We start from the raw sequence: 22,366 nt of genomic DNA, 5'->3' as shown, positions 1-22,366 counted from the left end.
CTTTTAAAGGTTTCTAGAAGTATTGTAACATGGGGAAATCAGTTTCTAACTTACATTTTCTAAACTTATTGAACCTCTTTATTCTCTCAGTAGCAATTAACTCTCAGATTTGCTATTCCTGGAGCACACATTAGTTAGGGCTGTCCTGTGTCACAGTGCCTCCCACCTCCTACCTCATGTTGGCCACCCACTGCCACCAACACTGGTGGGACATTTCTGTTACCTAGCACCTATCCTCAGCAATCTCCAACTTCAGTGATTTCTTCCTTCCTTCCTTTCTTGTTTTATTTTTCTTTCTTTCTTTTTGACAGTACCGGGGCTCAAATCCAGGGCCTCCTGAATGCTAGGCAAGTGTTCTACTACTGAACTATTCCCAGCCCTTTTTTAAAACTTTATTTTGAGACAAGGTCTTGCTAAGTTGCTGAGGCTGGCCTTGAACTTGTGATTCTTCTGTATCAGCCTCCAGAATAGCCAGTATTCTTTTTTCTTCTTTTTCTTTCTTTTTAGTTATCCTGTTATAGTGGAATGTATTTTGACATATCGTACATACATGGAGTATAACTTCTCCTTCTTGTGTTGTACATGAAGTGGAGTTACACTGGTCTTTTGATAAGAGTAAATTATTTTCCCATTCCTTCCCACTAAACTTGACTTTTGACCTCAGGGCAGCTGCAGTCCCTTCTCTTCTTCCTCTTCACTCACCTCCCCTCTTTTCTCCCTCATCACTTTTCCCTTATTCAGCTGGGTTCTCCCTAGTTCTCTTCCTTCCTTCCTCTCTTTGGCCTCTGTCCTTCCTGGCTTACTAACACTCAGCCCTGGATATCCCTTCCACTTTTCCTCACTCTTGTTCCTAGGAGCCTGAGTGACAGGGGCAGATTGTCACATGATTCTTCTAATTGGTGCCATCAGAAAATCATTCATCCATTTAGCCAGTATTTACACGTACTTTCTTATGCTGGGCACCATCCTAAGCCTTAGGAATATAATGATGAACAAAACAAAAAAAGAGATCCAGGCTCTTTACATTCTTGGGGTAGGGGATGAGAATTTAAAAAAAAAAAATCAAGGGGCTGGGGATGTGGCTCAAGTGGTAGCGCGCTCGAAAAAAATTAAAAAAAAAATCAAAATAGGCAGTCAGATGAGGCTTCCATAAAGAGGTAACATGTACGCCAGCGTGGGGATGGCCGTCATGGTAGCTGGCCTTGGTTATTGCTGGTCCCTGGTTATTGCCTGGCAGCCTCCATGAAACATCTTGTCTCATTCTTCATGAAAGTTGTTTTGAAACTTTTTACTCTTCTCAAATCCCAAACACGTTTGCACATAGATAAACTTGCTCCTGACTTTTTTAGATGTCTGCTCTCTGCTCCCAACATCAAAATTCCCCTCTGCTGTTCCACTAATCCTCTCTGCCTTCCTTACTGTCCCTCCTTACTGTCTCTTTCCTCTTTCCATTGGCCCCTGCAAAACAATCCATCTGTCAGTTTTCCCACAAATTCCAACTTCAAAGCCCTAAGCCTCAATGTGACTATATTTGGAGAGAGGGTCTTTCAGGATGTAATTAAGGGTAAAGAGATCCTAAAGATAGGACCCTGATCTGGTAAGAATTCTGTCTCTATAAGAAGAGACACCAGAGAACTCTCTTACTTATGGACAGAGGCCCTGTGAGCTCATGGCAAGACGGTGGCCGTCTATAAGCCAGGAAGAGAGCCTCACCAGGCTGGATTAGCCAGCACCTTGATCATGGACCTCCCAGTGCCCAGAACCAGGAAAAATAAACTTCTATTAAGCCACTCAATCTAAAGTGTTTTGTTACAACAGTCCAGGCTGACGGTAATGCACATCCTTCAACCCAGAACCCAAACTTCTTTTCTGCACTCTTCCCTTCCCTCACGCCCTCCCTCCCTCTGCCCTTCCCCACAGGTTGTAGTTTTCAAATCAGCTTTCATGTCAGCGTATTCTTGTGCCTTTTTAGAGTGGGACAACTTTACAAACCATAGGATGGAAGGTGTTCTAAGAGGCTTTATTTTTAACTCCTCCTGGGATCAGAACCTCTGCAACCTTGGAATGTGTCATGCCACCCAACTGTCCCTACACACCAAATTTGATCTCCACTTGTCACTGAATCGAGTGTTTTTTTTGGTGAAGTTCTCTTTTTTATTTCCTTTATTTTTTTTTCCCAAGCAATTCAGAGATACAGGGAATGGTTATTGCTTTATTTTATATTTTTCAACATCAATACTGTTTGCTACCAGTTTTCAACGGAAATGGTAACAGCCCTGAGCAGGAGTGAAATTTTAAAAATCAAAATTGAGAAGATTTTTTTTTTTTTTAAGGAAAATTTCTAAACTCCCGTCTTCCCTTTTTACTTACTTAAAAGCCCATTGACCACGGCTTATTTGGTGGAATATTATCACAGCCCATGCCCTAGGGGCCCTGAATATCTGGGAGAAAGACAAGTGTCAACGCTTCCCCAAGTTCATTTGTGACCGCTGGTCACTCTCTCTGAAATAAGCCACGAGTAGGACATTCATTTCCACTACCTGTGGAGCTCCTCCAGAGCACCTGTGCTGATCATGGAACGATCCTGGATGGATCTCTATTACATCCCCTCAGGGGAAGCTCCCAAACCCATCTGACATTGCCATGATTTAAGAGCAAGTTCAAGGTCCCACAGGCCATGGGAGAGCAGCAGGCAGGAAAGGGAGGGTCAACAAAGGTGCATCATGTAGTCAGTGCTCAGAAAAACGGTGGCTACTGTCAACCACACCATTATCAGCATAATGATTGATCCCTGTGTGCACATCATAGACGTGCACACACGTACGTATGCACATGTGCATGTGTGTACGTGCCGATTCATTCTGGTTCTAAATTAACCTACAAGTCTTGAAGGAATTCAGGATGGAGTTGTGAGGCTGGCATCAAGAGGGCTGGTGAAACATCATCGCAATTTGTGCCCAAAGAAGCAACGTGGAGCAGGATATATCTGTCCTGATCCCATCAGGCGGATGGATACCTATGGAAAGAATGCACCGGGGTTCTCGGGGGAGGGTTCTCCTAACCTGGGGCGAGGGGACTTGGGGGAGTGACCCCGGTAGAGAGCAGTGCGGAAATGAAAAAGGGACAGCGAGCAGAAAATGAGACGCAGCTCTTGGGTTGCCTGGCTTGCAAATGCCAGCCCAACGAGGGAGCCTGGATCGTGGGAAGACTTGACAAAGCTGTGACTAAGCTAAAAAAGGGCACAGGAACTTCTGGTGTAGGGAGAAAGTCTATTTTTAAAAACCCGTACTACACAAGTAAAATAGTACCTGTGCCGCGGCTTAGAAGCCACCGATTATTCAGCACCTTGCTGTCCAGCTCCACGGGGGTGAGAAGGCAGGCAAAGCCCCTGCCTTCCAGACTTGGAATCTTGGGGAAACCAGAGAAATGACAGTGGTTGGGGGTGTGGGGGGATGTGATCCAGAAAGTGCCAGAAGCCCAGCAGCTCCAGAAGGCTTGCTGGAGGAGGTGAGAACATAAATGGGCCTCAGAAAGGCACCCAGTGTGCCAGGCGGGGACAACAAAGTGAACCAGAGGTGACCGTGGAAATGGTCTTGCGAGGCAGGTGTGGGAGGAGAGCTGAGAGTCTGGCGCCTCTTCTGTTCCCATGAACCCTGCTTCTGTGATTTTGGGGTGCCACTGGCTGCTCTCTAATTAGGATCTGGATCCTGCCATGCCACCTGGCTCAGAGCCATTGCCCTCCTGACCATTTTGTCCCTAAGCGTCCTCTATAGATACCTTCTTTTTTTTTTTTCTTATATTGCCACCCTTCCTAGGAGACCTTGTGTCCCTCGAGTTCCATACAAACAACAGCTGACTCTGCTGTTGTCCACTTTCGGATCTCGCTGGCGGCCCCGTGGACACCTCCACCTGGGGGACAGCACACGCCAATCAAGTCCCAAGCAAATTGACCACCTTCCTCTTGTCCCAGAGTTTCTCCTCCTGTAGTGGCCATAGCACCCAGCCAGGTGCTGGTCCTTCCGGATCCTTCCTTCCCTTGATCCCCTCCTAGGTATAGCACACCTGCTAGGCACAGAGGGGGTGCACACATGTGCTCACACACAGTGACACCTGCATGCACACGAGTACTCGGTGTCTGTTCTTCCTCCCTCCTGAAGGCCTCTGCATCCGTCCCCCTCCCCCTCCCTTGCTCTCATTCCTTGGGGGTCTGTGGCCCTCTGCAACGGCCATCCCAAGTCTGAGCCTCTGCCTGGCTATGAACTACTCCCAACCTCTCCTGCCTGCTTTCACCAAAGCTTTCCTTTCAAACTCAGTTCAGAAAATTAGGACTCCAACTCCATTTTAAACAAAAGTCTTCCTCTACCTGTACACTTGTGCATGGATATGTATTATCTAGTGTGATCTCCAAACAGCAGTGTGGCCCAAGGTTCAAACACAGGTGCTGTGTCCCAATAGTCCACATCTGAGTGCCTCTCACTTAGCAAAAGTGACCCAGAGAAGCTCCTTGCGGTAAAAACAGCACAGTGTCATGGTGAAGACTAAAACAAGAAGCTGGTCACCTGATTTAGTGCCACCTGATAAGCATTCTTTACATAGTGGTTATGATGGGGCAGAAGGGAGGGCAGTGGCACAGAAGGACTGTTAAGAAGTCCATACAAGTCAGCCCCATGGCCAGGCCTGTAATCCCAGTGACTCAGGAGGCTGAGCTAAGGTCAGAAGATATGAAATTCAAGGTCAACCTGGACAATTTAGTGAGACTCTGTCTTAAAAAAAAAAAAGTGGGGAGAGTCTGGGGATGCAACCCAGGAGTAGAGCGCTTGCCTAACAATCCCCAGTATCATCACACCCCCCCCCCCAAAAAAAGTCAATACAATAACATTATCAGTGTTTATCTCTGGGCCAGAAGATTTTTTATTTTCAAATTTTTACTTTTTTGTGTTTCCCAATTCTCTGTTAATACCATGAAATCCTTTTATAACCATTAAACTGATCTTTTCTTTGAAAATTACTCAATGTTCTGTCCTTGCTTAAAAATGTTCAGTGACCTCCAGTGGCCCACAGGATATGACCCAAAGCCCTGGGCCTGGCTTGGAGAGCCCTGCATGCGCCCTGACCTGACCTGGTTATATTTACTGGTGACACCTCCCACTGTCCCACTTATATCCCCTGCTCCAGCCTTTCCAGATTTCTTTGCCCCCAAGTACTATCTCCTGCTATCATCTTTTATTTTTTCTTTCTTTCTTTCTTTTTTTTTTTTTTTTTTTTGGTACCAGGGATGGAACCCAGGGGTACTCAACCACTGAGCCACATCCCAGTTCATTCATTTTATATATATATATATATATATATATACATACATACATATAATTTTGAGACAGGGTCTCACTAAGTTGCTTAGGGTCTTGCTAAATTGCTGAGGCTGGACTCACACTTGAATCCTCCTGCTTCAGCCTCCTGAGCCACTGGGATTACAGGCATGCATCACGACACCCAACTCATTCTCTCTTTATATAATGGTCCTTTATTGCCACAGATTCCCATCTCCCTCTGACTTCAGTTCTGCCAAACTAGACCCCTCTGCTCACTTGGACACAGACTTCTGCTGCTCTCTCCCTCTGGGCTCTCTTGTATCTGGGGCCCGTTTGTCACATGCAGCTGTCTGGAAGTTTTCCAAGTCTGTGGACCAGGTGATGGCCTCACTAGCATCTCCAAATATCCATAAACTCCTCAGATGCTGGAAGACAGGTGGAGGGATGGAGAGGCAAAGGAGGGTGGAGGAGGAAGAGGGGCTGATCCATGCAGGCTCTATGTGCAAGACTAATCAAGAAAGGGGGGTTGGAAAAAGTCTTTAAAGCAGAAGGACAGTATAATAAAAGTGACATTTTGGGTATACCAATTGGCAATATAGTTATCCTTTGTTAACTACTAGAAATAGATTCTGGGATCCCTGCAAATACAAAGTCCAGGGATGCTCAAGGCCCTTTTATAAAATGGCATAGTGTTTGCACCTAATCTACACCTCCTTCCATATATTTTAAATCATTTCTAGATTTCTTTTAATACCTAGTACAATGTAAATGCTGTGTAACTAGTTGTTTTATTGCATTGTTTAGAGGATAATGGGAAAGGAAAAAGTCTAGACGTATTCAGTACAGATGCAGTTTCTTTCCAAATGTTTTCCATGAGAGGTTGGCTGCAGAACCTCTGGGTACAGAGGATTGATTATAATAAAAATAGAAAATTTGGGAGCTGGATACTCAATTAAAAGGTGGATGGCAGTAGAGGAGGCAAGATGAGTGAGATTTAGTTCCAAGGTGGACTGGCCACTGGAAATAGCAGCTCCTCACCCTGGCCTCTTGACCTGCTGAAGCCTGCACTGCATGGGCCCCATGACCCCGACCATTATCTGTGGCTGGACAGATATACCCACCTCACACAGGGGCCTTAGTGCTGAGCAATAGAAGCTCTAATCAAACCTGATACAACTGACCACAAGGCACACTCACTGAGCTCCCACACTGAGCTGCTGCTCCAGCCCAAGGGCCAGCAAATCCCTAAGCAGAACAGAAATGCTGAAACTGAAAAAGAAATTGTATAGGATGCTCACTCCTGGAATCTCCTTAGGTATACGTCAAGGCTTTAAAGGCCCCAGAAAAACTCTGGTGTGAGAGAAATAAAATGTTAAAAGGGAAAAGAAGATATTAACTGTCAAGGGTACTAGAAAGCCTATAAATAGAGTTCACTTGCTCTGATTCACCACTGAACTGCAGAGAGTAGGAGTTTGGGATACATAAAAGAAGCTTCTCTTACATAACGGGCTACAGAGCTTTTGAACTTCATCACCTGCAGGGGTGACAGTAGGTACAAAGGTTTGGAGGGATGGATGGATGATTGGTCTGCAACCAGTGTTTTAAAGCAAACTACATATATATTTAGAAGAGACTTTCCAAACTTTTTGAAGTGACACTAGGGAGGGCCAGCCCCTGATCCCAGACAAAAAGAATATCCATTGCCAAAGTACTTTGTACGAGGCTCTGCACTGACATCATCTTTTTCAGTCTGTGCCACTACTGTGTAGGGAAGGAATTGTCATCCCCACTCTTCAGATGGGAACGTTCCGTCCAACAGGGTGTATGTAACTGGATTTCCAGCCCAGGTCTGTGAACTCCAAAGCCAGCGCTCTTTCCATGGTCCACACTGCCCACACGGTGGACTGACTGCTGGGTTTACCCAGAGAGACCCTCTTACTGCTTCTGCATTCAGGAATCTTCTCAGCAGACAACAAGCCTCACCCCCACTGAACCCACAGGTCTACCTGCCTGTGGCTGTTGAAAGGATGCCAGGCTAGAACTAATGATTTGTGGCCCAACTTTCCTGTTTCCAGTTCTTGAAATCTGCAGAGGGAAGGGTGAGCACACTAGGTGGGCTGACCCCATAATAGAAGACTCAGCACATTTCACATTTCCACCCACACGGCACCTCCTCCTCACAGCTAACCTCAGCACCACCCCCAGCAATCTGGATACTCTGCCTGCCATTTGAGAGTTCTCGTTCTGCGTTGTTCACAGTCTCTGGTGTCCACATAAAGCCAGAGTTAACACTCTGGGATGTTCCCATTATCCTGTGACAAATCCAGGTGGGAAACTAGGAAGGAGCACGTGAGACCCCTGCTCCCCACTCAGTCAGAAGTGGTGCAAAGGGGATAGAGTTGGCAGAGGAAGGAGGGAAAGAGCAAAATGTAGAAGATGTGGCTGGGGCTGTGGCTCAGCACTAGAGAGCTCGATTAGCACATGTGAGGCCCTGGGATGATCCACAGCACCACGTAGGAATACATAAATAAATAAAGGTATAGTGTCCAGCTACAACTAAAAAATAAATATTAAAAAATGTAGAAGATGTATGGAAATTTCCAAGTACCACACTGAAAAAAAAAATTTAAAAACCTTTAATAAGTAATTTGAAAACTAGGAGCCGTGCTGGGAATGTCAGCAGTACAGGAAGCACAAATGAGGGGGCCAGAGGCCAAGCAAGGTGTCTGTGGAAGTAGGAAGACAGGTAAGGAAAGAAGAGGCTCAGGAGCAGGAGCTGCAGTTCAAAACCCTGTTTCACCACCTACCTGCAGTGGAATCAGGGGGAGTTGCTGAACCTCTGTGAACTCTGGATTCCTTTTCCCGATAATCAAGATGATAATGCAGCAAGTGGGCCCATGCTAGCTAGGTTGTGATGGGGATCCAATTCGTGGATGTGCACAAATAGTTCAGGGGCCTCATATAAATATTTTTCTGGGTCACCATCTATTTTAAGTAAGCTGAGTCACTCCAGATGGGCATGTGTGTGTGCGTTGACTGTCTGTCACTGTGACAAAACACCTGAGAAAATCAACTTCCCAGAGGAAAGATTTGAGAGGTTTCAGTCCATGCTGTCTTGGCCCCATCACTTTGAATCTGAGGTGAAGCGGAACATCATGGTGGAGTGCTAGGGTGGAGCAAAGCCACTCACTGAACAGTGGCTGGGAAGGAGAGAAAGCAAGAAAAGCACCAGGGACAAGATACACCTTTCCAGGCCACACCCCCAGGGACTTATTTCTTCTAATTAGGCCCCCTCCTGGTTTCCACTACCTCCCAACAGTCCATTCAGTTAAGAGTCCATCAGTGGGTTGGATCACAGCCCTCAGGAGCCAATCACTTCTCAAAACCCCCACTTCTGAACACCCCTGCACTGGGGCCCAAGCCTTCCACACACAAGCCTGGGGGTGTCATTCCAGATCTAAACTATAACGGCAAGTCAGGACCTCCGTCAGTCTCACGCTGTCCTTGAAAAGAAATACTGCATTGGCCAGCAGGAACAATCTGCTGGCCAGGCTGCCCTTCTGGAACAGGTATCCAAACACAGAGCCATGCGCTGACCACATGGATGTGAGCCCTGGTTCTCCTTAAGCGATAGGACACCCCCCTGTTCAACCCAGTGATTTGTAGAGTCTCCAAAGGAGAGAAGCAGGACCTGGGCTCCACATGACTTCCAACTCAGGGTTTGCAGGCATGACGCACTGCCAGTCTGCACATAGAAGGGATTTAGAAAATTCCAAGGAAGTTATCCCAACGTAAGGGGCCCCCAGAGGCACAGGGGGTCTGGTTTGCCCAGGTCAAAGGACAGTACTGGCTGCAAGGTTCCCAAAGGAGCATAAACATCACTCACTGAATAAAAACAGTAATCAAACAAGGTCACTCCCTGGCCATGTGAGATCAAAGAAACAACAAGGCCACTGGTGACCATGGGTGACTTAGAACAGGGAGAACGATACATAGCAAAGACAAACATTAACGCCCCCTCTTCTGACCAACTTGACTCTTGCTTCTTTATTGATAGCACATCTAAATATGTGACACCTTAATCTTCCATCCTCTGAGGTATGTTCTTGATGGTCTTTGGCTGGCAGGTGTCAACCTAGCAGCACCTGATTTACAGGGCGATTGTACAGATGGAAGAGCTCACAGTCATGCCTGCTATGGAGGCTGCTATCATTATTTGGGTCCAATTTCAGGGTCTTTCTCACCAGCTCACCATGTGCCCAGCCTGGTAGCTTCTCTTCACTCAAAGCAAGTGAGGTCTATGGGCCAGTAACCTTGGCATCATCGGGGACTTGTCAGAAATACAAGACTCATGCCCCTTCCCAAGACCACTGAGTTCCAAATGTGGTGTTTTTATTTGTTTTGAGGCTGGGGACTGAGCTCAGGCCCTTGAGCATGCTAAACCCGACCACCACGCTAGACCCAGTGTTGGGTACTTGTTTTGTGTTGCTTTGTTCTGTTTGTACTGGGGATTGAACCGTGAGGTGCTCAACCACTTAGCCACATCCCCAGATCTTTTTATTTTATTTTTTATTTTGAGTCAAGGTCTTACTAAATTGGTTAGGGCCTCACTAAGTTGCTGAGGCTGACTTTGAACTTGGCAATCCTCCTGCCTCAGCCTCCCAAGCCACTGGGATTACAGGCATGCACCACCATGTCCAGCTCCGGTGTTATTTTTAACAAGGTTCTTGGGTGAATTTGTGTCACGTGCAAACTAGAGAAGCACTGTCCACTCTCGTGTCACATATTTGGAGCAGGGGAGGGGGGCATAATTGACAAAGGCTACTATAGCAGCCAAATCTCCATCCAAAGAAAGACTAGATTGCAGGGCATTTCCCCACAATGGATGCAGGCAGGCCACACACTAGGGACCACATCCAAGTCTGGAGGACCCAATCTGCTTATCCCTTAATGAGGAAGGTGTATGGCAACACCACATGTGTTACACAAATAATTTCATGTTCAGATCTTTTAGTTCCTTATTTCTTAAGATTATTATTCCCACTTTATAGATGAGAAAACTGAACCTCAAAGATCCTAGCTGCCAGATTTTCTGTGAAGCAGGTCAGGTACCAGAGTGAGATAAGTAGGACAGTAAAGATCAGGCCCGACATTTAAGGGTTGCCAAAAATAAATAATATTTTAATGCAATGTTTTAAAAAATCAAAATGAATGCAAAAAAAAAAAAAAGCCACGATGAACAAAATACGAAAACAGTTCATAAAGACAGACTCCAAGGCAACTGAGATCGGGTCCGGTGAGCAGGGCTGAGCTACGTGCCACATGCAGGCTAGCGTCCTGACTTTATTGCAAATGTGGGTCTTTTTGTTTAACATGGATTCTTACAATTTTATTTTTATTTTTTCATATTCATTTAAATTCCTTTCTGAGTTTTTTGGCCCCACCTTTAATCTCACCTCCCTTATTTCCTCCATAGTCCCAGAAAGTGTTCAGCAAATACCCCAAACAGTGTCTGCAGCTTGTGGAGTCGGTCTCTTTGGGTTCCAATCCACGCTTTGCCATTTCCTGGCTGTGTCCCTTGCACACAACCATCAAACTTTTTGGCTTTAGTTCCTTCTCTGTTAAATCAAGAGGGCTGAGGTTCAATTTGGTAAAAATAAAGAGGGACCAAAATGATAGAGTCCAAATACAGAGCTCTGAAGTTCTAGTTTCATCCAGGGACCAAATTAAAACTATCTACAAGATGGACAGCATCATTTTGAGAAGTCGTCTATAAATACGCCTTTTAGTTATGTAAATGCACAAATGCGATCCCATCGTCCCTATTGTTGTTTTTAGCTCAGTCTTTTCTCTTAGCCTGCTGCCCCCTCCTCCTCTTTTCCTCCCATCCCCTCACCCGGAACCCACAGGAACATTCTAACACGTATGTTTCTGTATGCTCCTCTGTATGCCCAGGTTGAGATGCAGACAGACAAGACATCCTCGTGCAGCTTTATCACACATACACATTTGCTTATGAAGGTTGGGGTCACTGTTTCACAAAATAGCATCACATCATGAATGTTTTCTGCAGCTTGCTGATGAGACATAACCCCGGAGAAATCCCTCCAAGCCGATTGCTGAGGCTCAATTCCTTTCCTTTTCATTGACAGTGCACTAGACATTGATAATGGACCACCGTGAACCGATCTCCACTTGTTCCCACTTTTTAAAATCATGCTATACGTAAAGCTCCTGAAACATGTTTCCAATACTGCTGATGAGCTTTCCCTGCTCTAGAACTTGATGTAAAGGGAACCATACAGTCAGAGCACTCTGTATCTGGATTATTTTGTCAGCATAATTGCTGAAATTGAACCATGCTCTTATATGTAGAATAGGTGTTTTCACTGCTGAGTAGTATTCCATGGTGTGTATACACCACATTTTGTTGTTCTTCTTCGTCTGTTTTTAAAATTTTAATAGATACTACCACACTTCTTTCCCCAGATGCCATAAACATCCCATGTCCACCAGTAATATGTGTCATAGATGTTTTTAACTTTGGAGAGCTTGAAGAGCTTAATGTAATGTCTTATTATTAGTTTAATTTGCATTTTCCCAACTATGGTAAATCCAAGCATCTTTTTGTATATTTGTCATCTGTCTGGATTTGTGCTTCAGTAACCTGCCTTTTATTTTATCATTTTTTTCTTTGGGGTTGCTAGCTTATAAAAATCACTTTTTATATTACATAAATTAAATTTTCTTATATGAGTTACGAGGTTTTTTTTTCCCTAAAGCTATCATTTGTAATTTGAATTTGTTTATAGTATTTATTATCACACATACTGGGGATGGGCAGGTTTTTTTAATTTTTATTTTTAATTGACAAATAATGACCATATGTATTTATGGGACCTTTTGTAATGTGGTCACATATCTTTTTATCACCTTGATGTTTTCCAATCTTAATAAAGATCCCTTTGTCCCTCGATTGTCCATGAACCCTCCTCTATATTGCTGTAATAATTTGTTTTGTAGTTTATGGTTAATACTTGAATCTCTGGGGAATATGTTTTTGTATTTGGTATAAAATAGGGATTTAATTTTATTTTAGATGGATAGCCAGTGATACTGGTGTTATTTTTAAAATAATTTATTATTTTACCACTAAACTGAACTCCTAACATTTGATATACAATATATATTAAATTCTCCTGTGCATGACTATTTCTAGATTCTCCTTTTTCCCTGGTCTATTTCTCCTTCTCATAGCAATGCCACATTTACTTCACACCATCTTTATCATACCTGAAGATTTCGCCTTTCACTATTTTTTCTTATCCTTTTCCTGCTATTCTTGAGCATTTATTTTTCCATATGAAGTTTTTAGTCATTTATCCAGTCTCCTCTCCTTCCTCCCCACCAAAAAACTGTTGCAATTCTAATTGTAATTGCATAAAATTTATGTATTTCTTTGGGATAAATACATCAAGCAGGGAATATTTTTCTGTCTCTTCAGACCTTGTTTTATGATCTTTCTTAAGATTGTGTTTCCTTCATTTAGATGAACCTTCATGATTAACTGCATTCCTTCATGGGTTTGCTCACTATTTTATGAATAGAACTCTTTTTCCCTTTTCAGTTTCCGTATCTAACTGTTAGAATAGAGAAAAGCAAATGATACCTGTGTTTTTATTTATAAAGTATTCTTGTATTCTCTTATGCATTCTAAGGCATTTTTAAAAAAAATATTAGGGTATCTTAGATTTTTATATCATTGATAAAAATATTTATTTCTTCCCTTCAAGTGTTTTTTCCAATTACGTGTTTTCTTTCTGTCTTTCTTTCTTTTTGTTGTATTCACTAGATCTTAAGAGAAAGTCAAATTAGAATAGTGATGGCAGACTTACTGATGTAGATTTTGTTTTTAAATGAAATGTTTGGTTTTATTTCTTTGGGTTTTTTGTTGTTGTTTGGTTGTTTGTTTTGCAATGCTGGAGATCAAACCCAGGGCCCCATGCATGCTAGAATGCAATGTTTCTTTTTTAATTAATTGGTCCTTTTTAGTTATACATTGCAATAGAATATACTATGATATAATAATAAAAGCATGGAATATAATTTGCCATGATTCAGTCCCCAGTGCTTCCCCTTTCCCTCCCTCCAACCCTATTCCCTTCTCTCCACTCCACTGATATTCTGCTATTTACTTATAGTTTTTTTTTTTTAATTAGTGTCCTGTGGATGTACATGATGTTTCTAATGTTGCCATTAGTACATTTGATACTAATGTATCAAATGAGATAGAGGGTTGCTTCAGAAATATTTTTATTATATGTAAATGGTTTCCTTTTAGTCATACTTTAGAGTTTTATTAGGAATGACTGCTATATTGACTTGAATGTCTGTTGACAAGATCATATTTCTCCTTTAATTTGTTAAAGTGATTATATTAATTTCCTGATATTAAAATAGTTTTTCATCCCCAAAACTGGTTTAGAATTTTTACTCTATTTAGAATTCAGAATTTTTGTGTTTTTACTTATAAATAAAATGCAGCTTTTGATAAATGAGGGTTTTTTGGTTTGGGTTTTGGTACTGAAATTGAACCATTGGTGCTGAACCACTGAGTCGCATCCCCAACCCTTTTCACAGTTTATTTAGAAACAGGGTCTCATTAAGTTGCATAGGATCTTGCTAAGTTGCTGAGCCTGGCCTTGAACTTGCAATCTTCCTGCCTCAGCCTCCCATGTTGCTGGGATTGTAGGCATGCACCCAGCTAAAGGAGGATTTTTAAGTGTTTCTATTAGTGCATTATAGTTATACATAATAGTGGGGTTCGTTGTGACACTCATAAATGATGTAACATAATTTGCCCCGTTTCATTCCCCCAGTACTTCCCCTCAACAAAGGAGGTTTGATAAGTTTCAGTGGCAAAATTAGAGATTATATACAGTCTATTAGGAAACTGGACTATCAACACCATCAATATTATCAGAAAAGCATATGCTATAAATATCGGGAGGATATCAGGGTCTACTTAATAGCACATTCTGGTTTTTCATAATTCTGAAATTTTCACTCAAAAGCTTGAATTTCATTATTGGCAGCAAATACTGCCAGTTGTTTTCCTTGAGGTGACAGGCGTCCTTCATTCACTTTCAGTAAATGACAACTACCCGAGTCTTAATAACCACAGTCAGTTGGTCTGTGGTTCTTTCCAGTAAAGATGGTGTTCCAGGGAAAATGGATGGCACCGCTCACCACACAGCCACAGAGTGCTTTCCCTTGACATCACCTGCCTCTGCCAGCACCCAGCCAAGATGCTGTATGCTAGAACACAGAACATTAAGAAGACACGTACTTGGTGCTGAGACCTCGTAAAATTAAATCATTTTTACTGATTCATCAAGGACATTCTTAAGTGAAGCTGGCATTTTTTAAAACTGCAATGAAAAACATAGTTCCCACTCCATTGTCCCTTTTATCTGAAGACACCAGAAGTTTTACCCACCATTACTTTTGTACCATTCATGTAAATGTTAACACGGTGAAAAAAAACAAACATACAAACAAAAAAATCTTCGTGTTATTATGAACACAGAGTTTTGGTTGGTTGGTTTGAGCCACTGGAAATCAAACTTGGGGCCTCACTTATGCTAAGCAATACCACTCAGCTACATCCCTAGCTCTAGGAATGCAATTTTGACCTTGCCAATCTCTGAATAGGTCTCCAGGGACACTCAGAGTCCTGTGGACTACACTTTGGGACGCTCTGCTCTAGACAAACAGGGCCCCTTTTTTGTTCCTTGAACAAACCCATACACAGGGACTTTGCACACGTTCGTCCCTCTGATGGAAAGCTGATGCTGCAACACTTTCTTGGCCATGTCAATTTTCCTCCTCACCCTTGAGATTCCAGTTTAAATGTTTCTTTCACAAGATCCAATGCCCAAAGAAGGCTCGGTTGCTGCTGTGTCCTGCTCTCAGTAAAACTCAAAATTTCTATCATAGCTGTTATTTTTTTTTTCTGCTACCAGGGATTGAACTCTGGGGCACTCCGCCACTGAGCCACATCCCCAACCATATTTTGCATTTATTTAGAGACAGGGTCTCACTGAGTTGCTTAGTGCTTCGCTTTTGCTGAGGCTGGCTTTGAACTTGTGATCCTTCTGCCTCAGCCTCCAAGCTGCTGGGATCACAGGTGTGCACCACCACCTGCCTACAAGTTTAATTAACATATTCCCTATATATTTATCTATTAATGTCTGTTCCTCCAAGAATATGAGCATCTGACCCTACCCATCTCTTCTGCCTCAGTATCCCCTGCCCCGAGCCTTTTACTTAGCCTATTGGACTCAATCAATATTATTAAACAAGTGAATACAGGCATGATCTGTTTTGGCTGTGACTGGACAGCTCAATCGGCTTGCAGGGATGAGGCCAAGGGCATGGGCTGGACCTATTGTTTTGCCCTTTACAATTCCCATCGCCCTCTTTGACTCCTCAAGCTTGCCCTGCAGATAACCTGGGAGGAAGGATGCTGGTGGAGCAGGGCAAATCCATCATTGCTTGTAGAAGAGTATCCCGAACTTCCTCCCCAGTAATATGTTGTGGGTTTGTCACGTTGTGCAAAGCCAGAAAGACAACTCCAGCACTTTCTAATCATCTGAGACCTGCTAAAACTTCCTGAGACTGTGAAATCTTTCTTATGTACTCATTTACTGAAAGTCCCCCAGCCCCCTGGCAAATACACACGCCTTGCAGAACCTTTGAAAAGTTGTCGGAAGCTCTCCACCAGTTATGAGCCATAGTTTAAAAAACCTCTGAACTAACAAAATTATCATTCCGTCCCAGATTTAAACCAAATTGTGACGATTATAGTGTATATTCTGCTGTTCTGGTTGAGAGGGCAATTTAATTAGAAGCATCTATCTCCAGGCTCTTAGAACTCCACCCCATTCCCTCCCCACCCCCCAAAAAATAATTCTTTAGGATGAAATTTCTAATGCTGCCTCTCAGCCTAAAGGTATAGTTTTTTTTGTAAAAAAAAAAAAAAAAAAGTAAAGTAAAATTTCATTTAGGCTATTTTTAAAACTCAAGAAAAAGGGTAAAAGGGGGGATTTTTACCACTTTTAAAAAGCATGCAGTTTCTTACTATTTTTCCCCCAGTGCAAACTGCTTCCTTCAGAACGTTTGAATTGTCCTTCTGAATGCTTTTGGCATGTTTGAAGAAATCTGGTTAAGCTGTAATGAAGTTGTTCCCAAAATGTGTACTGCTCATATGAAGATTATTTCCACCCTTTAAAATAAATTGGCACAGAAATGAAATATAGGGAATTATGATCAAAATCAGATCCCTGATAAGGTGTGTGTGGAGGGGGTGGGGACTGATGTATTAACATCTCACCTAGCTGGGCTCAGTGGCGCATACCTGTAATCCCAGCGGCTAAGGAGGCTGAGGCAGGAGGATAGTGAGTTCAAAGCCAGCCTCAGCAACTTAGCAAGGCCCTCAGCAACTTAGTGAGAACCTGTCTTTAAATAAAATATAAAAAGGGTCTGGGGATGTGGCTCAGGGATTAAATGGGTTCAATCCCGTGGATCAAAAAACAAACAAACAAAAAACACCTAACCAATGAAAACTCATTGGTCATCCCAGTGGCCTTTGGATGAAGATTTAAGACTGTTTAGTTCAGGTTCTTCTTTCACAGGGAGAAAAAACTGAAATTCAAAGAAGTGCACAAGTGTCTTCAACGGAATGAAAAAACAAATGATCAATGCTGCAAAGTGTGTCTTGCATAGAGCACACAGACTCCTGTAAAGCACCAGTGACTTCTATGACTTCTATGGCCAGGTCACCAGTCAGGAAGCAGAGGAGGCCCCCAAACCAGGGAAGGCTGTAATTCTCACCACTCCTGGCAGATCAGAGGAGAGGAAGCAGGCTGGGGCCAAGGCAGCCTGCTGGCACCCCGCAAGATCCCTGGGGGCACTGGCTTCTCCTCTTCCAGCCAGGCTCAGAAAAGCAATTCCACCCACAGGCTCCCGGCCTAGAGTGAGGGCCAGGTGCTTCCTCCTTTAGGAATAACTAGGTACAGTCATGACTTCTATCAAAGTGGCCAGGAATTTCTGGACCAGGCCACACACGCATAAGAACCCATTCTTCTTCTCAAATTACATCACTAAAAACTAGTCACACACGTAAAATCCAAATGCCTCATCCATGCCTAAATTAAACAAATGCTAAATTATACAGTGTTGAGGTTTTTTCCTCTGGTTGTTGTTTTTGTTTTAATAATTTGATGGCCACAGCTAATTTAGAGGGTAGTCAGGTGACCAAAGATACATCCCTTCGTTAAAAAGGAACATTTCAAGTTCCAAGATGAAAAAAAAATTTTTTGAACCAGGATTGATCCTGGGCACTCGCCCACTGAGCCACATCCCCAGGCCTATTTTATATTTTATTTAGAGACAGGATCTCACTGAGTTGCTTAGCACCTCACTTTTGCTGAGGCTGACTTTGAACTCAAGATCCTCCTGCCTCAGCCTCCTGAGCCGCTGGGATTACAGGCATGTTTCACGGTGTCTGGCCCAAAGTGAGAATTTTTCTGGAAACATGGCCAAACATTAAAATAGGTAGTGGTAGAGTTGACTACAGTGAAATTTTAAATGATGTTATAATATAGGTTGAATCATATGAAGTTGCTGGTGGTTAATATTTTAATCCCACAACAAATTACAGTCCCACATCATTCAATCTAATATTTCCAGTACACCCTGGTGGGAAAACAGAGACTCTGGAAGCTTCATATGTCTTCCCATAAATAAAACTTACTAATGTTGAGCTTTTGTGACAGACACATCAAAAAAAAATGTGTTCTTAAAGACTAGAATCAGGGGCTGAGGCTGTAGCTCAGTGGTAGAGCGCTTGCCTAGCATGGGTGAGGCACTGGGTTCGATTCTCAACACCACATAAAAATAAACAAATAAAATAAAAGCATTCTTCCCATCCACAGCTATAAAAAGAAAGACTAGAATCAACTGAAAAGAGGTAATAAAATCATAAGAAAAAATAGAAGGCCCTAGAAGATAGTCCATGGGAGCTACTCTCAAGGTTCTGGTTTTAAGTGCATTGATGGTATAATCTGGGAATGCTGAAGTCCAAAGATGAAGGATCAGTCAGAGAAAGTTCAAGAAGGAGGTAGGACATAAGTTAGACCTTGAAAACTTTAAGATTTATGGAAGGAGGGAGATGAAATTAAGAAAAGAGGAACAGGCATTATTATTTCATATCACTCTCTCCCACCCCTTATTCAGCCACAGTGCCCTTTTTTGTTTCTGAAGCCCACTAAGTAATTTCCTACCACAGGGCCCTTGCACTGGCTGTTCCCTTTGCCTAAAACGTTATCCTTAGCCACACAGCTCATGAGAGAGAAAACCTGGACCAGAATTCATATTTTCATATTTCAATGCGGTGCCTTTTCATTAGGTCATACTCAGTAGAGAAGTACAGGTCAAGCCTTGGGAATGAATCACTAGAAATCCGTGAACTCCATGGCCTCTTTCTGGAACCAATTTAACTCTGTTGCAAAGATGCCACCAAAAGTATCAAAGGACCTTCAGTTGCATATTTATTTTCTATTTATTATGGATTCAAATATGTTTTCTGGAGGCAGGGGGTGCAGCTCAGTGATAGAACACTTGTCTGGCGCATGCAAGGTTCCAGGTTCAATCCCCAACATTGCAAAAAGAAAAAAATATATTTTCTGAAATACGGGATGATACTTGAAAGAAAGATCTTGATTTCCTAGTGCTATCTCAACAAGAGAAATTGTGTTTTCAAACAAAACTGTATCAACAAAATATTTTTTAAAATAAGGTTAGGTTAGCAAAGGTGAATATACTCCATAGATTGACATTCACAGCAGCTCAGGTGCACCCCCTTGTGCTTGATTCCAGTTAGTGCATCTCCTCTGGGCCCCTGGGGTGGGAAAAGGTGGGATTCTTCTGCTCCTTTTTCGTTTTCTCCCCCCACTTTGCCTTGTCCTTGTAAGTATCCTTCCCACTTGCAAATTATAGACTTGGACAGCCTGGATTTTTTTTTCAAAGATGAATCCCCCCCAACCGCCCCTCCCAATTTTACCTATTCAACAAATATTTGTGCGACAATTAGTAAGTGCTGGGTTCAAGGAGGGAGGTAAATGTGGCTCTGGACATCCTAGAGCTTCCGTACTAAGAAGAAAAGCATCCATCAACCAGGTCATCATTGTGACTGTTAGTCCAAACCAGAAGTAGCATCCTTATATTAAAATAGACAAAAAGAAAGAAGTATACCCTACTCCCCCCATGCATTAATTCTTTTTTGGGGGGGGTACCTGGAAATGAATCCAGGGGTGCTTAGCCACTGAGTCGCATCCTCAACCATTTTTTTTTTTTTGTATCTTATTTAGAGACAGTGTCTCACTGAGTTGCTTAAGGCCTCCTTAAGTTGCTGAGACTGGCTTTGAACTTGTGATCCTCCTGCCTCATCCTCCAGAGCCACTGGGATTACAGGTGTGCACCACCCACTGGGCTCCCAACTAATTCTTAAACACAGCTTTGTGAAGAATTCTTTTTTCAGTCAGGTGATGGGCATCGTTCCAAGAGTCTGAGGGTGATGAAGCCACAACATGACCCTTATTTTTTTTATTTCAAAACTGCTGTCTAATTTGCAATTTTTATCTATCACAAAACAGTATCAAGTTAACCTCTAGTTGTATTTTCTTTTTTCCTTTAAGATTTACCTTTGACAAATTCAAATTACCCAAGTGTGACTTTGGTAAACTCCATTCCCTAGAGAATAGCTGAGAATGATACGTGAGCTCAATAAATAACTGTCACCTACTATTGGGGTGACTTTTAGCAACAATAATGAAATCAGTCATCAGTTCCTTTATTCCACAAAATCTGTGTCTCTATTGAGCCAGACACTGCCAGGGTCTGAGCATCAGGGGGCTAACAACACAAAACAAAACCAAAAAAATCATCTCTGCACACACAGAGCTCAGAGACCTGTGGGGCAGGACACAAGCAAACCCATTATAACAGACAACTGCCATTTTGCAGGGCTGGCTTTTGAAGAATATTGCATGACCAGGAAAATATGCACGATCACACTATTGCATAAAGAAGGCAGGAGAAGGTGGGATGATTTTGGCTACAAGTCACAGAAAACACAAAACTAAAAGTGACTTAAACCAGGAGGCCGCTGGTTATCTCAGATCACCGAAATCCAGAGAAAGGCAATTTGGAGCTGGTGAATCCAAGGGGCTCATCAAGTATAGAGAGCCCTGGTTTCTGCACTCTGCCACGCAGTGTGGTGGCTCTTCTCACCTCATAGTCTGAAGACACACATAGAGAGCCATGTCCAGCAGAGAAGGGGCGTTCTTCCCGTGTTCCTATGTTAAAGCCCCCCACCAATGTCTGCAGACTCTCTCGAGTTCGTAGCCCAGGGTTAGGCCCCCTGAGTCCATTTGAGGCTTCCGCTAGCCCAGAAAAATGGGACCTGCCTTTGCCAGCATCCCTGGAGCACACAGCAGGAGGAGCGGAAGCAAAACCCATTCTAACAGCAAAGAAGACAATGGCGAGAGATCTGTTTTCCAACAACCTGCTGTGTTAACCACAGCACATCTACCTCATGTCACTCCAAAACAAGCAAGCAAGCCACGAGCACCCACGTGTCCCCACTAGTGTCACTGGGAGGCCATTCATATTATGGACATTTTTCGTTTTATTCTTTTTTACTTTTCTATTTCCAAAAGTGAGCATATAGTTTTCTTTATAATCAGAGATAAAATCTGAGCCAGGCAGAGTGGCGCAGGCCTGTAATCCCAGCTTCTCTGGAGGCTGAGCAGGAGCTTGCAAGTTCAAAGCCAGCTTCAGCAAAAGTGAGGAGCTAAGCAACTCAGTGAGACCCTGTCTCTGAATAAAATACAAAATAGGGGTGGGGATGTGGCTCTGTAGTCAAGTGCTCCTGAGTTCAATCCCTGGTACCTACTCCCCCACAAAAGTAAAATCTATTTAGAGAGTCAAATAAATAGCATTTTGAGATAATTGTTAAAGAAAACACTTTTAATAGGAATTTTAGAGTCGGATAAGGTAGCATCTACTGAAGTTTCCATACAAAAGCTCAATGTCATACCCTGTTCATGGATAGGCAGAACTAACATCATCAAAATGGCAATATTACCAAAAGTTCTCTATAGGTTTAATGCGATACCAATCAAAATCCCAATGGCATTTCTTATAGAAATAGATAAAGCAATCATGAAATTCATATGGAAAAATAAAAGACCCAGAATAGCAAAAGCAACTCTAAGCAGGAAGTGTGAATCAGGAGGTGTAGCGATACCAGATTTCAAACTGTACTACAGAGCAATAGTAACAAAAACAGCGTGGTACTGGTACCAAAACAGGCGGGTGGACCAATGGTACAGAATAGAGGACACAGAGACCAATCCACAAAACTACAACTATCTTATATTTTATAAAGGGGCTAAAAGCATGCAATGGAGGAAGGATAGCATCTTCAACAAATGGTGCTGGGAAAACTGGAAATCCATATGCAACAAAATGAAACTGAATCCCCTTCTCTCACCATGCACAAAAGTTAACTCAAAGTGGATCAAGGAGCTTGATATCAAATCAGAGACTCTGCGTCTGATAGAAGAAAAAGTTGGCTCCGATCTACATATTGTGGGGTCGGGCTCCAGATTCCTTAATAGGACACCCATAGCACAAGAGTTAATAACAAGAATCAACAAATGGGACTTACTTAAACTAAAAAGTTTTTTCTCAGCAAGAGAAACAATAAGAGAGGTAAATAGGGAACCTACATCCTGGGAACAAATTTTTACTCCTCACACTTCAGATAGAGCCCTAATATCCAGAGTATACAAAGAACTCAAAAAATTAAATAATAAGATAACAAATAACCCAATCAACAAATGGGCCAAGGACCTGAACAGACACTTCTCAGAGGAGGACATACAATCAATCAACAAGTACATGAAAAAATGCTCACCATCTCTAGCAGT

This window comes from Spermophilus citellus (genome assembly GCF_964194105.1).
Source record: "Spermophilus citellus genome assembly, chromosome: 12".
Taxonomy (NCBI): Eukaryota; Metazoa; Chordata; class Mammalia; order Rodentia; family Sciuridae; genus Spermophilus; species Spermophilus citellus.
Note: the sequence above shows the minus strand (reverse complement) of the source record.